Consider the following 16429-nt stretch of genomic DNA (forward strand, 5'->3'; position numbering starts at 1 on the left):
TTGAGGTGACCAGTTCCTTGGGGGTACCAATAAGCTCCCTGTCCTGCTCAAAGGGTTCTGTCACATAAATTAGAAAATCCAGGCCTATTTCAGTGGTACAATTGTGATGATCTATAAAGTCCACCCTCTTAGTTTGTACAGGAAAAACTATAACTTTGGTGAGATGGTATTAAAATATGATCCCAAGTGCCAATCTCTCACCTCATCTACTAAGTCACTACTAATTTCCTGGATCTGGGATCAGTCCTTGCCTTCCCCAGCCCCATTGGTTGCAGGCTCAGGCACCTCCATGTAGACTTTCAGCTCCGTACCAGCATTTTCGATCAAGAGTAACCACATAATAACAGGTCTGGGTCCACCTTTGGGTAGCACGAGAAATCTTGCGTAGTGTGTGACACTCTTGGGTTGAGGCATGGACACTGAAGGCCATTGTGGCCCATGGCTTCCCAACACCCAGCATCACCCTGACTTCTGCCTCCCTCACAGATTTCTGACCCAGGTGCTGGAGGTCTGATCGCTTCTTACTTACTCAATAGCTTGTGGGTTCTTCCTGCTTGAGCAGGGTGAACTGTAAAAGGGTGTCATTCTCTGTAGGTCGAAAGGCCCTGATTAACACTAAAGTCCATTCATGCTGTTGTGAACCATCAGCAACATCATTCTGCAGAACTTTCTCATCTACTTCAACGGAAATACCATCACCATTAAATACAAATACCCTATTTCCTCCCTCCCACAGATCCTGGCAATCAACAACCTACTTTCTGTCTGTATGAATTTGGTCACCCCAGATATATCATACAAGAGAAATCAGGCAATATTTGTCCTTATATGATTGGCTCACTTTAGTCAGAATAATGTCATTGAGGTTCATATCTGTTATAGCCTGTGTCAGAATTTTCCTCTTTTCTGTCTTTATGATACAGAAGATCAAGCCCAAAGGTGCTCTGCAATTGAGTCACATACCCAGCCATTTTATTATTTTATTTTATTATTTTGAGGTAAGATCTCACTAAGTTTCCCAGGCAGGACTCAAACTTGCAATCCTCCTTCCTCAGTCTCCCTTCAGTGCTGGGATTATAGGCATGTATACTACGCGTGGCTCTTTGAATTTCCATTCTTTTTTTCTGGTACTGGGGATAGAACTCAGGTCCTTGTGCTTGTGAGGCTGGCACTGGAATTGCTGAGCCAAATCCCTGGCCTGAAATTCCATTCTTTTTAAGGTTGAGTAATATTTTCCCTTGAATGCATATGCCACAATTTATTTATCATCCATTCATTGATGAACACTTAGGTTTTCCCTCCTATTGGCTACAGTAATAGTGCTGCATGGGTGTACAATATGACCCTGAACTTTGAGAAAAGTGTAGATTCACATGTAAGTAATAATACAGACAAAGGTGTGAGTGTGGATACACATGAGTGTGTGCATACATGTTAGTTCTATGCAATCTTACCACGTGTGTGTTCATATACCCCCCCACCAAAATCAAGATATATCACAAGTATCCCTTGTAGTGACAAGGCCCCCATGTTCAGCCCTAGATTTTAAGTTCCGTTTCTAAAGAGTAAGTAGCAGTAAATAACAGCTATCACCTGAAGCTGTCTGGTCCAAGTTTTCTGGCTGACTCCGCAGTTCTATCAACTGAAGGACCTGGGTCCAGTCAATGGGTCCTCAGCACAGTCTTGGCCATGATTTCCAGTGTGGTGAATGAAGAATGGAATAGGGGAGGTAGACACTTGTGTGCAACAGCACCTCCAGCCAGGGCTTATGTTTCAGACTTTGGTCCTGGTCACTAGCTACCAAGATTATGCTATCTATCACCACACTGCCAGTCAAATCCCAGCCACTATACCTGGAGGTCATGAACTTGCAAATGAAATGCTTCCACTGCAAGCTTGATTTCTGATGTGAAAGAATGTGCGTCACTTATGTAATTTTAAATTTTAAAGTAGTTACATTAACAATAAAGAGAAACAAGTGCAATTAATTTTAGTGACACATTATATTTAATCGAACACAGGGCAAAAACGATCATTTCAACACATGATTAATAGAAGGATTTTTCCCTAAAGGTCATTTTTATTATAAAACCATAAATAGAATACTGACATGAGCTCATTTGTGTAACTGATCCCCTCTAACTGTTAAAAGATGTCTTTTTGCCTTGGCATCAACCAAATGGGAAATAATGTTGTGAGAATTCAGGGAGCCAAGGAGGTACAGAATTTTGGGCTTGGGCTTTTAGTGTCTTAAAGAACCAGGTGGAACCTTCCTCTTCTCACAGGGAGTGTTCCACCTTTGGACAAGAAAAACAGCAACATTTAAACAGCTTAGTTTTAAATCTTATTACTTTGTAAAAAATATTTTTTCTGATCCTTTCCTCCATTTCAAGTTTGAAATATAAATCCAATTTGGCCATAAATGGAGAAGTGAAACAAAAAACTCAAAGGACTCAGGCACGGTCTTAAATAAATGCTCAAATTTGGTCTTGGAGGTTTACATATCACAAGAATCCTCAACTTAATCCCCATACAATGTGCCTCCTTGGAGAACTGCTCAATGTGGTATCTTACATTCTATTTTTCATACTTACTCTGTGATATTTGGCATGTATTTCATACTTACAACAAACCTCAATCTGGACTAGTCACATTTCGAGTGTTCAACAGCCCAAATGTATTGTTCAGAACAGTTCTAGAAACAAAAATGTGTAACCAACTCAGCGACCACTTGTTGTACCAAAGGGATTGTTAACGTCATCAATCTGAGAATCAGAGTTGATGGATACCAGATCAGCCGCACCATGGGCCAGCTGGTGGTAGAGAATATACCAACCTTAGGGCCAGCTGGTGGTAGAGAATATACCAACCTTGATTAGGGTGGGAGTTTGTTACCTTGGGAGTCTACTGTTTATCAGAAGCCTTAGTCAGTCTACCTGTTTAGTAACCTTGACTTAAAAAAAACCCAAAACTTTTCAGGAAGGTTGAAGAAGAAAAAGTTGACCCTCAGAAATGTATTAACATTTTTGGAGAAGGTAGAGGCAAAATCAGCTTGCAGCAGCTTTTAAGGAATGAAAATGGAATCCTAGATTACTGGAAAAAAGAAGAATTCCATAACTTGACACAGTTCTGGAAGTTGGTACGGTCCCTGGACCAAGGGCCTTGGGAATTCCACATGGGTCATCTGGGCTGATCTCACAAATCCTGCAGTCCCTATAACCCTTGGCACTCTGTCCCAGCATTCCACCCAACAGTTGGCACTGCCACCCACAACCAGCCACCTCAAGAGATAGATGGAATACCAGCAGCCCACAGGAGTCTTGTGTCAGCTGAAATCACCCTAGCCATGGGTGGCTGGATAAAAAGTTCTCTGTTGTTATAGGCTGGGACAATATCTACCACAGCCTACACTTTTATTATGGAACAGTTCTCTATATACTAACGTTCCTCAGAGAAGTGCAGATTTTCTGCAAAATGTTCAGCTTCGTGGGTTTGCACTTGACCGCTTTCCTTGGAGAGGCCCTTCATACGGCTGTTCAGAGTCTGGCTCCTACCCACCCATGCTCATCTCAGCTAAGTGCAAGCAAATGTGTAGCATGATTTGACTTAGTGCATTGAAAGGTGTGAACACCTTTGCATATTTTGCATAGCCTAGATTAAGTGAAATGCATTGCTAAGGCTAATTTTGTTTCTTTTCTTCTTACTTTTTTCATATGGCTATTGGAAGCTTTAAAATTACTTATGTGTCTCTCATTGTATTTCTATCATGCAGTGTCTCTTCGGTGGACAATGCGTGCTGAGAGAAAGTCCTGCAAGTCACAGCATCTAAGTTCCAGGGTCATATATGTTACTTACAAACCCAGAAGGTATCACTGAGCCTCAGTTTCCTCATCTATGAAATGGGGGAGTTGAGCCAGGTATCGTCAAAGCTACTGACAAGCTTCAACATTTCTGCTACCCGAATAACATGGGTACACTAGAAAGAAACGACGATTTGTCACAGCCAGTCTGTATTCCTGCAGAAAAACAGGCTTCCTTCTCAGGCCATGCTATAAAAGGTTAAATAGCACAACTCTGGCAAATGGATAGGGGTGTGATTAGTCCATTTTTATTTATTCATTAGCCACCTCCCAGCTGAATTCCCGAAGGACTATTCTCTCTTTGGAAACCGGAGATCCTGAGCCTCAGCCCAGACCCATACCCAGGAGGTGGCATGGGCAGAGGAGTGGCCAGGCCTCAGAAATCCTCCTGGAAGCCAGCTTGCAAATGCAGGGCCTGCTTCTCAGAAATCAATTTCAGAGCAAAGGCATTAACTGTCTCTTCCAGGAACACTTACAGAAAATCTTTTAAGAGCTAGAGAGAGGGGTGACTGCATTGTTTATGCATGCAAACACTGAAGTAAATATTTCAGATGAGCAAATAGAAGAGCTAGAATTACTCACTGGCCTCTGACCTGCTGGCCTCTTTTGTGCATCATAAAGCCTGCAGCTGCTTTCTCAGTGTTTCCCCTTCCTAATCCCAATCTTGTTTCTACAAGCTTGCCAAAGATCCCTTCTCTGCTGCTCACTTCCTTGCTTTAAAAAAACTTTATTGATTTTTCTCCTATTTTCTTGGCAAATAATAACTGTATGCATGTGTGGGGTGCAAATGACAATTTGATAATGTACATAATGTATAATATTCAACGTAGGATTTCTCTTCCTTTGGGAACAAAGTCTGACCTGGTGTTCCTATTTTCCTTTTCACTTTACCATTTCCCTACTCACGCTCCTCAGCCCTCCCAGGTGACCTGGCTTTCCCTTGACAAGTTCTGGCCATCTGCAGGCCCTGCCCATTGGGTCCCCTCTGCTGGAAGGTTCTTTCCTCCACAGGCAGTCCCTGCAAACTCCTCTGTCTTTGTGCATATCTTGCATGCATGACAGGATTCCTCCCCAGCAAAGTCATCGCTACCCATCTCACAGATGTTCTCTCTGATCTGTGCTGTTCCTGCTTTATCTTATGTCATCCTTTCAACCACTATGCCAGGTGGTGACTCACCAAGCACATGGCAGGTCAGGAAGGTTTGGGTCCTGCCAGCCCACCTTGAGCCCACGTATTAACCCCTGGGTCAGCTTCCTTCCTCTTCAGGGTTAAGCTCTTTCTTCTGTGCTACTGTAGTACGTGTTGGGTATAGCACTTGTATTAGTCTACTTGGGATACCATACAAAGGGCCAAAGACTGGATAGTTTAAGCAACAGAAAATTACTTTCTTACTGTTTTGGAGACTAAATATCTGAGATCAATGTGTTGGCATGATTGGTTTTTTCTGAGACCACTCTCTCTGGCTTGTTGATGGCATATTTTCCCTGTGTCCTCATATGGTCTTCCCTCTGGGTGACTGTGTCTTGAAATCCTCTTAAAGGAACTCCAGTCATGCTGGATTCCAATTGACTCTAATGACCTAATTTTAACTTAATTATCACTATAAGGTTCTTGTCTCCAACTGAGAGGTATTGGGGCCAGGTTTTCAACACAGGAGTTGTGTAGTAAAAAACCTAATTCAGCTTGTAACACTAGCCACAGTTAAATTGTAGTAAGTTAGGTAAGTGACTATATCCCCTCCTAGCCAAAAGAGACTGTTTCTGATTCAGCCTCATGTCCTTTCCAAAGTTAAGTTTAACTTAGCACTTTAAAGATGACTCCCATTTCTGAGAGTTTAGACCCTGTGGGCCAAGATAACGAGGTGGCTGTCTATGTACCACGGGAGGGTGGGTGATATCTCTTTGCTTACCTGCCTGTGACTGGACAGAGGAACCGTGGAGAGTGAGTTTTAGCAGACACACCAGTTACCTACTCTAATGGCATCTAGACTCTCAGAAGACCTAAGGACCTGGTGGGCTGTGTGTGAGTGTCTGCAGTTAGGGACAGAGGGGCCTGGGAGCTGAACTCTGGGCTCAGGAAATATTATACATCTGTATCTCAGACCTGAGGGGCTATGATGGGATTGTAGGTTGCTGAGTGCCTGTGACATCCTTGTATATAGGTCTGGGGCAGGGAGTGTGGTCATATCTGAAGTCATCTAGTACAGCTGGGGTTGGGGTTGGGATGCTGAGGATGTTGGACTGAAAAGTAGATTTTCTTGGCTCTTAATTGTACACAAAGTCCAATTATAGGGATGAGATTAGGAGCTGGACAAGGAAGTCTTTGTGGGAGGTGTTGAGTTCTGGATATGGCTGGCTTTATCCTCAGATTCCCGGTGTGGAGGTCCAGGGCTAGGCATCTTTAGTCCTGCTGCTTGTTTTTTAAGTAAAGGAGTTAAAGCAAATCCTGCTGAGCCTTTCCAAGTCTTGGTAAGTGTCCAACAGAACTGTGGCCACCACTCCCCTTCTTCCTGAGCCTCAGTGATTCCATTACCAAAGCCCAATGACTTTGCTTCCTAAAGCTCTTGGAAGTCCAGCTACATTGTCCCTGATTTTGCATTTGCCAATCAGACTTTTTTCCCCCAAATGTGAATCAGTCCCCTGCTTGGAACTCTCCTTCAGTCTTCAGGCTACATCTAGATCTGTTGTGTGACCTCTGAGCCCAGTCCTTCTCACCTCCTCCCATTTTGCTGCATCCCTGTGGCTGGCCATGTGGCACTGTGTTAGCATTCTATGATAAGTGCAGCTCTGAAACCTGCCTCCTTGGCTTGCCTCCATCCCATTCACCATTTACACCTGAAGTCGTTCTTGATATCTACCCGGGATCACAGCTGTGCTCTCTCACGCTGGCCTAATGCCTGTCACAGGGATGGTACCCATTCAACTGCTTGCATCCTTCATAGTTTGTAGGTTCCTATAGGTTAGGCAGAACCTGCTTGCTTTCCCTGTACCCTCAAGTCTTACAGTGGGTTTGCACAGAGAACATATTCAGCATACACTTATCAAGTAAGCAAATAGTTCATGCATTCTGCAGTGTAGCCACGATCGCTCTATGTTTACCTTCTCAGGTCTGACTTTGGAGATGCTGTCCTTCTGATGAGGGTAATGAAAGTTGGAATTTGAATCAAGACTCAAATTCTTGGGGCCGGGAATTTAGCTCAGTGGTTCTTCTGCCTGCCTCGCAAGCACAAGGTCCTGAGTTCAATTCCCAGTACCAAAGGGGTGGGGGGGAAAGACTCAAACTCTTCACCAATATAAACAATTCCAATGATACAAGCTGGAAGGGATGAGTAACTTACCTAAATCGGCCCTCCTTGTTTCTCTCCAGGGTGCCTGACAGGTTAAGGTGCTTTATGAGCAGGATGTGAGTGTGTAGGATGGAGGAACCCAGAGCAGGAGAGGACCTTGGTGCTTCCTCTGTTGTTCAGAAATAGCTCCCATATCAAGGTACAATCAATCACAGCAGGTCCAGGTGCATGAAGCTCTTTTTACTGTGTGTCTTTCATAACCAGAGGGAGCTTCTGCTTTCCCCACTGGGAAATGAGAATGTCCAGGCTAAGGGCTGTGTTTGCCTTGTTGACAGTGTATGTCTACGACTCAATAGGAGCCTGCACCTGGTATGGTAGAGGATGCAGCTCACCCCTACCCATCTCTTGCCCATGTGAGAAATGGTGAATGCACATCTGTCCTGTCTTCAGACAGTATGACCATCCAGAATAAGACTCTGGAAGTTCAATGACTCAGCTGACACAGGATGCCCTGTGCATGTTCAGTTTTACACCCATACTCAACAAGGCTTCCCAGGTTCATCAGTAAAAGCCATTTCTGTATCTTCTAGGGAAATGCATTGTAGAGTAGCAGGTACAGTGATAGTGGTATATATCATGGCCGAGAGGGGCAAGGTGCATTACAGTGAGAAAGAATTTAGCAACAAAAGACGCATAGCCAGTTGGGATTCAAAAATTAAGGAAGCAAGTTGGGTGTCATGCATTCTGCAGTGAAGCCATCACTGAAGTGAAACTTCATCGGCATCATCTGGAGAGAGTTAAAGACAAAAGGCGGAAAGCTGTAAGGATAAAGAGGAGAGAGGAATCTGTTGTAGAAACATTTTGAAAGGTGTAAGGTATGTGGGCAAATAGTGACACATTTAGCAAATGTGGAAAGCCCACTGTTAATCTTGAGTGAAGAGAGAGGAAAAGCAGTCCTATTTATATGAGAGAAACTTCCAAAGGCTCAGGAATGGCAGCACCATGGGCCTTTATAAGTGAAAGTCTAAACAGGAAAGGCCTTTAAGGAGCTATTTAAGAAAAAATCAGGGGGCCAGGGATTTAGCTCAGTGGAGCCACATCTGCCTTGCAAGTGCAAAGTCCTGAGTTCAATCCCCAGTACAGGGGATGGGGGATGGGATGAGGGCAGAATAAATTAGAAACCATTAGAGACCCCCCTACTCAGCCTGTTACTTCCTCCATTCTGCACAAGCCAGTGACAACCTGGTTACATGCAGATGGAACAAGGCAGGGTTCCCTCTGAAAATGGTTAAACTGAAAACCTTTGGATCAAGGAACACTGAGCACAATGAACAAAGAGGCAAATGGACGTTTTGGAACATTTCCTAAAAGTGATGAGCTGAGTCTTACAGGAGGTGGTGGCTCTGCATTGATAAAGAGGGGGGAGGTTGGAATGGGGGCAGTGACTCATGACAAAGCATAGGTGCCCAAAAAGGCCAGTTGTCTGTGGCAGTTCCCAATGAGATGGGCTTGGCCTAGCCAGAGCCATCGGAAGATAATAGAGGGTGAGAAGGAATAAGAAGTGTAGTGCAGTGGGCTGGGGAAGGGGGAAATGGAGATGCCAGATTGGGGCTAACATACAAGACCCTTGTTGGATTCTTAAACTAGAAAATGAGATGATAGAGACTGTTTGAGGAAGACTTGTCTGCAACTAAGTGTCTGGGTTGGGGTATGGAAGAGCTGACAGCAGGGACCCCGGGAAAAAGTCTTTGATCATAACTGAAGAGTTCAGTAATGAAGGGCTCCAACAGGACGGGGAGAGATGTGGGAAGGAAACACGCACCCAAAGCCCATCCCTGGCTAAGGCTGGTGCTAGCCTGTTCCTGTATCTCAGTCCATTCGCTCTCCAGGACTCTGTCATACTGCATTGGTGCTGACACTGTGGCAAGAGAGAGCACCAGATTTGCAAAAGCCAAGTCCCAGTTCTGTGAATTATCTGAAGGAATCGGAGCCGAAAAGTGAACTTGATTTTAGACAGAAAATGCATGTTCTCCTAAGGTATCTCTTGGCTGTTGTCTTTGACTAACCACTAAGCACTAGATGTGCTGTTCACTCAGAGCCTGTTCAGGAAGGCGGCAGTCATTCCACTCATTACCAGGCCTGCACACACTCTCCCTTCCCCAAGCTCATCCCCCTCTCCCCTATAAAACTGACCCTGAGCACCTCAGCCCCAATAAGAGAAGCACAAGATTTATCTTGTAGGTAGTAAGAGTGCTATAAATGCCAGCTGTTACTTTTAATGATTACGATAAAAGCCCAGATGGATTAATTTTTGCACTTGTCAAGTGGCCTGACATCACAGGGCTGGTCTCCTGGGCTCAGAGGGTGTGCAGAGAATACTATTGACTAATTAAAAAAAACCCTTTTTTATTCAAATTCCAAGACATGTCCAGTGTTGCAGCAAAGACCTGTCTTCTGCCTAGAATGTAAGGGGGACACACTGAAGGTCCTTCCTTCCAAAGGCATTAAAAGCTTCTTGCATTTGAATCAGTTGCTAAGTTAATCTATGGATTTGTTTCTTTTTTCCCACTAACATTTTATCATGGTCAAATGCATAAGACAAAATATGTCATTTAGCCATTTTTAGCAGAATAGTTCAGTGGCACAAAGTATAACCAGTGTTGCACAAGCTTCTATTAATTTTTAAAGTCAGATTTCCCACTCCAGTTCTTTGTGAGCAGCCTGCTGTCTCTTTGGCTGAAAGGCCTTGGTTCTAATTACAGATCTGGAGTCTATAGGGATTCAGAAACCAACCTCTTTTCAGATACAGCCTTTTCTGCAACCCCTGACAGCAGGTCTCAAGGCCTCTGTTCAAATCTGCTTCTGATGGAGCACTCAGTGAGAGAGAACACTTCCCTCGCGGGCCAGTCTTGTGCTGCTGAGTCCTGGTGTCCTGTCTGTACCGTTATCCTCCCGTTCCCGCTGATCACATTATACAGTGAAGTTCATCATCTATCAGAAAAGTCATGCAGTAGCAGAGACCTCACTGGTTCTGTAGCCAGATATATCTGAGTTAAGTTTAGATTTACATGGCCTAGAGCAAAAGAGCTATATTCTCTGGCCTTCAGTTTCCTTTTCTGTAAAAGTGAGGATGAAATTCTTAAGTTGTAATGAGGCTAAAATGCTAAAATGTAATGACAAGAAAGCAAGAAACAGTGTCATTCTTGGAACATGAGAAAATCTGTAAATCATCTTTATGTAGAGCAAGAGAACTCTTATCTGTTCAATGCCAGTGCCCTGCAATTTCTCTCATATGACAAAGTTCCAATTTATGTACCTATAACAAATTCCTTCTATGGTCATAGGAAGTACATTCAATTCAGATTCTATAGTTGTCCATTTATATTTCAAAAACTGGTCTGCATTTAAACCTGGCCCACTGATCCAGAGAGTTGGTAAACTGGAGGCAATAATTATCCATCCATCAAATGTTTATCACACTGTGTATTTGCGCAGCACTGGAGGCTTTGGGTATTGTTTATATAACAGTCTGTGATTATTTATATTACAGCATATGATTATGTAACTGCTTATGAGAACAAGATGGAATCCAGACATGTCTGTGTGTGAGGATGAGGCAGGTCCTGGCGAATGCGGCTATTATGAGAGGCAGAAGGGCATTGTGGGAGGGGGCCCATCTTAAGGCCTAGCCCAACATGATAATGCTCTTTCCCATAGGTGGAAGAGATGGATAATTCATTGTAGGCAATAAAATCCACTCTCCCATACAATTTGTATCTTGGATTAAGAAAAAAGAGGACCTAAAAGTGAAAATGGAATTATGCAGTTAAGGATGATTATACACCGTGGATCAGAATGAGAAGCTGGCCAAGGGCCAGGGAACCATTCTTGTACATATTGCCCTACATGTACCTACTGGTGGTGAGGACAGGAAAATTCAAATGAATTTAACACAGAGTCCTGCCCTACCGGTGACCTCAGTTCAGGAGAGAATATCACTAACGAAGAGGTGAAAACAAAGATTGCAAAGAAGAGGTAGCTCTGAGCAATGATGCTGCAGATGTTGACAGCAGGCCTCAATTTCAGTAACAACAGAGTTCCCAGTTTTAAACTAGAAATATAGTCTCCAAAAATAAAGCCATTTCCAGCCTCTCTTTGAGCTAGATATGACTATAGGACTAAATTGAAAGCAATGTAAGCTGAACTGTTAAATGTGACAATTTCCAGAAACTGTCCCTAAAAGACAGTTTGTAATCTTTGCCCTCTTTTTCTTTGTCCCTTCCTATACACCTTGATTTATGGAATGTAGATATAATGAATGGAGTTCCAGCCTCCATCTTGGACCATTATAAGGATAATGAAGTAATAAACTGGTAAGAACCTAGATCTCTAAACTTTTCTATGAGGAAAAATAAACTCTGGTCTTAGGTAAGCCTGCTAGTTTTCATCTTGGTTGTTCTAGATGGTCCAGGATGAGGTAAATGGGAGCAAGGAGGATATTCCAAGCAGAAGGTGTAAAGCCCCGAAATTGAGGAATGTGTAAGGAAGTGGAGGAACTCAGAGGGATTCGCTGGCCAGTGGAGAGGAAAAGGGGAGATCAGACTGAAAAGATCTACTGAGTTCATGCCATGTGAGATTTTGAAGTGTATGAAGAAATCTTGACTCTATTCTGTGTGCAACAAGGATACACTGAATATTATTGGGTACAGCAGTGTCCTGATGAGAACAGCACTTTGGGGAGATCAATTGGTTAAAAGCGAAGGAAATGAAACCAGTTTCGGGGCTGTTGGCATATCTCGGCAAAAGAAAGGAGGTTGATTCTTAAAAAAAAAAGGGCAGAGGCAGAGAGAATGGCAAAGGAAGAGCAGATTCTGAGAAGCATTCTCTTGGAACTCATTTCTAAAAGAGGCTGTTAGAAAGGGGAGAACAAGGAAACTTACTGAACCTTGAACACAGGAAGAAGACGGATGGAGAGTTGATTTGGCAGAAGAAAGGGCACAGAAGGGGATGTTGGAGCATCTAAAGACAAACCGTCTACTATATAAGCAATAGGATTCTATGATTTGATCCTTTATAGATGATTTGTCTTCAAGGTTGGTAACCCATGAAGCATAAACACATATGCATTACACCAAAGTTTTTGAGGCATTGTGAACCCAAATTATCTAACATTCATCAGGTGAAGGAAGCTGTCAGCTGCTTGTTATCAAAAGGTGAGAGAGAAAGAAAATGTAATTGTTTTTTCCAGGACAACTACTAGGGTCACCTTTAGAGAAGGATGGAAATGGAATCACTCCAGTTGATCACACTCATGAGACCTTGATGTGCCAATGAATATGAAATTATAACCAGAGACATCTCTTATTTCCATAGCCCTTTATTTCCTGGGCTCTGGTGGTCAAGAATGTTTTGTAGGAATGAACTCAAAGCAATGAAACTAGTTTTGCATTGACTGGGAGGTATATTGCTGTGCCATGGTTATACCAGTGAAAAACTGGGGACGACTTGCCTTTGTCAGATGCATCTCTTCTTTCTTTTTTGTCACAATCCAGGGATGGATAAATACAGAAAGATTTAGTAGACAATTTGGACCACCCATCTTTGGAAATTGCAGAATTACTTGGCTAGGGCACAGTTCTTAGCTCATTGCATGAGTCACATCACTTCTCTGGGGTGTAGCTTTCTACTCTATAAAACAAAGGGCCAACCACGTCCCAATGAAGTACACTCCTGCTCTACCACTTTAGGATTTTGTGGACATTTCTTACTACCTTAGGGGCATATGGGTAAAGAGCATCATGCCCAGTTCTAAAGCCAAAGCTGTTCCTAAGGCAATTAGAGATTGAATCAGGAACCAGGGTCGAAGAGTTAACCCACCCCTTCTCACTGGAGCTTGAGGACACACTGTCTGGGAGATGTCCTTGGCAGCAGCTGCTTTGACAGTTTCCTAGGAGTGATGACAATATTTTAGCTGCAGCAGCCAGGACACTCCTTGACTCTGGGTCATTAGCCAGCCTTCTGAATTTCAAGGGCTCTTCAGCTTCCTCCCTCTCTGTTATTATACTTTGACTGGAATTTTCCGTAAATGAATTTATAAGAGGCAGAAAGCAGCCTAAGACATTCCACACCTGCACCCCTCACTGTATCTTCATGAAGAAGGGCATGATATTCACTTTGACTTCCTACAAAATGTATTCTTGTTGTTCTTGTTTCTTTAATAGATCTCAGTTTAACCCTTGATCCATTTTACCTGGTGGTCCAAATACTTCCTCTCACTGCTGGGGCATGTTAGAAGCAACTGTGAAGAGACTGGGCTGGTGGAACATGGGTCTCAGCCAGGTTACTGTCTGCTTCTCAACTCCCAAGGCCAGTGTTATCCACATGGCACATGTGTGTTCCATCCTCTCCTCCCAGCAAGCAGTTTTTAGACTTGTCTGATCTACAACAGTCTGCAGGGTCCCAGTGCTCCTCCAGCTCCTAGAGTGATATATTTCTCTTTCCCTCCTCTTGCAGGTTTGAACTTATACCTGGTAGGGCTTCCTTCAGGGTTTAAGGAGTGCCAGCTATTCTGTTATGGGTCATCTGCTGGTCAAGAGGCAAGAGGCAAGTGCTCAGCCCCTGCTTCAGAGACGATCATGTCAGAATGACAGCAGATCATTTGTCATGGGTTATCATCTAAAAGTAAGACCTACTGAAAACAAGAGATTAGGATGGACTGTCAACACAATAAGGCACAAAGGAGGGTGGGATCAACAGGGATAGCATAAAGTTGGGAGGAGCAGGGGTAGGGACTTCCCCCACCTTAGCCTCTGCTGAGAGTGCCTTTGTCTATTAGAACTCACCCTCTACCTGTAAGTTCTTCTCTGAAGTGAGATAATATCAAAGAGAAGTAGGGAAAATGGTGATATTTTCCATCTCCAATTTAACAAACTATGCATCCTATTACTATCATCTCACATTCAGTGCACCCTGAATCCTGTTGCTCTCCTGGCCTTAGTACCTCTCAGATCTATGCCTCTTCAATCCCTACCCATACTGCTTTTACTGGGATCAGTGCAGCGGCTACATACTCTTGCTTCGTCTCTGCCTCCAGTGTGTATCTAAATCAGAGCATAAACATAGGCAGGATGGGACTCTGTTACCTCTAGGTGAAAGTCCAACCTGAGATAAACCAACTTTGGGGTCTCATTAGGCTTGGCTCTTGTCCACCGGTCTAGCTTCATTTCTGATGACTTGCTTTACATCCAGTGTTTCTTGTACTCCAGGAGCCTTAGGTCTTCCAACGTATTCCTCACTTCCCTCCCGTTTGCACAGACTATTTGGCCCTCCTCTCTTCCTTGGTTATGTCCTGCTTATCTTTCAAGCAAAATCTCCATTATCTTTGTGAAGCCTCTCCCAACTGTCTCAGAAGACCTTTGACTTCTTTCCTTCAGGTGACCAGTCTGTCTGGCCTATTGCTGCATTACATACACTGACTGTCCAAATTGTGCTTTGTTCATTTATATCTCATGGAGACCAAACTTGCAGTCACATTTTTATCTTCATGTTCCCAGCACTTGCACAGTGTCCGACATTCATTGGATGCCCAATAAATATTTTTAATTAATGAATTTATTTATAGAAAATAGGACAGTAGGGAATGAAGAGGTAGAAATGTTGGATGTGTGCTGATAGGAGGGGATACTAAAGGAGCAGCAATCTGAGAGAGAAAAATACTAAAACAGTGTTTGGATATTTTAAATAAATATTGACTTGGAAATGCAAGGAATAATGGGAAAATGGGGACTTGTTTCTTATGCCATGCCTAGAGCTTTGGTTGGGTTTGAGAGGTCAGAAATATAACAGTGCACTTTGCCTGAACAAAGCCTTAATTTTGTCATCTGCAAGTGAGGGGGAAGATCCTGGGTAGGTGGGAGGAGAGCCAACAATGGCTGCTTTTCATCAGTATTTCTGGTCCAAACTATTTGAATTTACCAGCAAGGAAAGCCCTGGGGCCAGCTACCATGAATCATCTGTAGAGGAGCAATAGTTACCCCCAGGGCAATGAATAGAGGGTATTTAAACACCAGTCAGCATTTGAATTTTATCTCAGAAATTGTCTCCTTCAGTATTTAAGAATATTGATCAGGTACTTGCTGCGTGATAGGCAGGAGGGTAAGAGGCATCTGGAGATTACTAAAATATAGTGTCTTCTCTTATCCAGTTCATAGTCAAGTGACAAATGAAAACAAAGAGAAATAATCCCAAGAGAATGCAGCAAGCCACAAAAGTGTTTGGGAACAGAGAAGAGAAAATGCTTTAAGGTTAGGATCAGATGCATCAATGGAAAGCCTCAAAATAAAAGTGACACACACGAAAAAGAAGTTCATTTCTTTTGCATATAAAAATGTTCAGAAGTGGGCAATTCAGGCTGGCACGATGGCTGATGGACATGAGGATGCCAGGCTTTTAGCTGCTCTATTACCTTCAGCAAGAGGTTTCCTCAGTGTTCAGTCCTTCCCAGGCTGCTACAGGAGTTTTAACCAAGACATCCACATCCAGGCAACAGAAAGGGAGAGACCTTTCTACCCACCAAAGGCAGTTCTTTACATAGTGTTCCTTTAGGAAGTCCCGCGCAACATTCTTTCTCACCTCTTTGTGGTCAAAATTTAGTTTCCTGGCCATACCTAATTGCAAAAGTTGTCCTATTTCCAGTGAGGGGAAGGTTAATACAGTCAACTAATAGTTTTTTACCATACTAACACCACTTGAGAAGCCCTGGGGAATCCACTTGGATCATAAACTTACTACCGCTTAAGATTCTATACACCTTCCTCAGAAGGGAAGGAGGTCCTGAGCTATAGAGGGCAGGGCTTGGCCTGTTGGCAAAGGTGGGCTGTGGCAGGGCCAAGGAGATGTACTGATAGAGATTTGCAAACTGCATTTGATGTTTGAATTCTGCTGTATAATCCCGCTCACCTCCAAGAGAGATGGCCAACACAAAGAACATTTCAGAGCCTTCCCACTCCCAAGGCAGGATTTGCTGGTAAAACCGAATGAGTGAATGTGGCTTTCACCAAGAACCCTCACTGATTTTGCTCCTCAGAGACAGGAGATAAGACTGGACTTACTTGCCCAGACTTGGAGGCAGAGGACTAAGAACTGAGAGAGCAGACACAAGGACATTCTCCACATTTCGTGTGCTGATCCCATCCCCTTGTCAAATTTGACCCCAAGAATCTCTCAGATGCTTATCAATCAGATGATCAACCTTCTTCCTTTGGGAATCATTTATTTTAGGTT

Source organism: Fukomys damarensis, unplaced genomic scaffold, assembly GCF_012274545.1.
Source record: "Fukomys damarensis isolate Sample0158 unplaced genomic scaffold, DMR_v1.0_HiC HiC_scaffold_13, whole genome shotgun sequence".
NCBI classification, from domain to species: domain Eukaryota; kingdom Metazoa; phylum Chordata; class Mammalia; order Rodentia; family Bathyergidae; genus Fukomys; species Fukomys damarensis.